Raw genomic sequence first — 271 nt, forward strand, 5'->3', positions numbered from 1 at the left:
CTCGCGGGGGCCAAACCCACCCCCCGCCAGCCAACAGCCCCCAGCCCGGCTCTTGCCGGTGGAAAGGAGCCTGGAGCTCACTTACTGGAGAGAATGAGGGTGCTTTGTGAGAGTCGGTGGACATGGAACTGGAATAAACCCGCTGTCCTTCTCCGTTGGGTGGAACCACTTTTTTCCTGACTGATGGCTTGGAAGGGGCTGTTTGGTGCAGGGTCCTGAGCTGTGGTGGCTTGGAAGGCTGCGGTCTGGCCAGCTGTAGCGCTAGGCACCG

Source organism: Cariama cristata, unplaced genomic scaffold (assembly GCF_000690535.1).
Source record: "Cariama cristata isolate BGI_N322 unplaced genomic scaffold, ASM69053v1 scaffold18216, whole genome shotgun sequence".
Classification (NCBI taxonomy): Eukaryota; Metazoa; Chordata; class Aves; order Cariamiformes; family Cariamidae; genus Cariama; species Cariama cristata.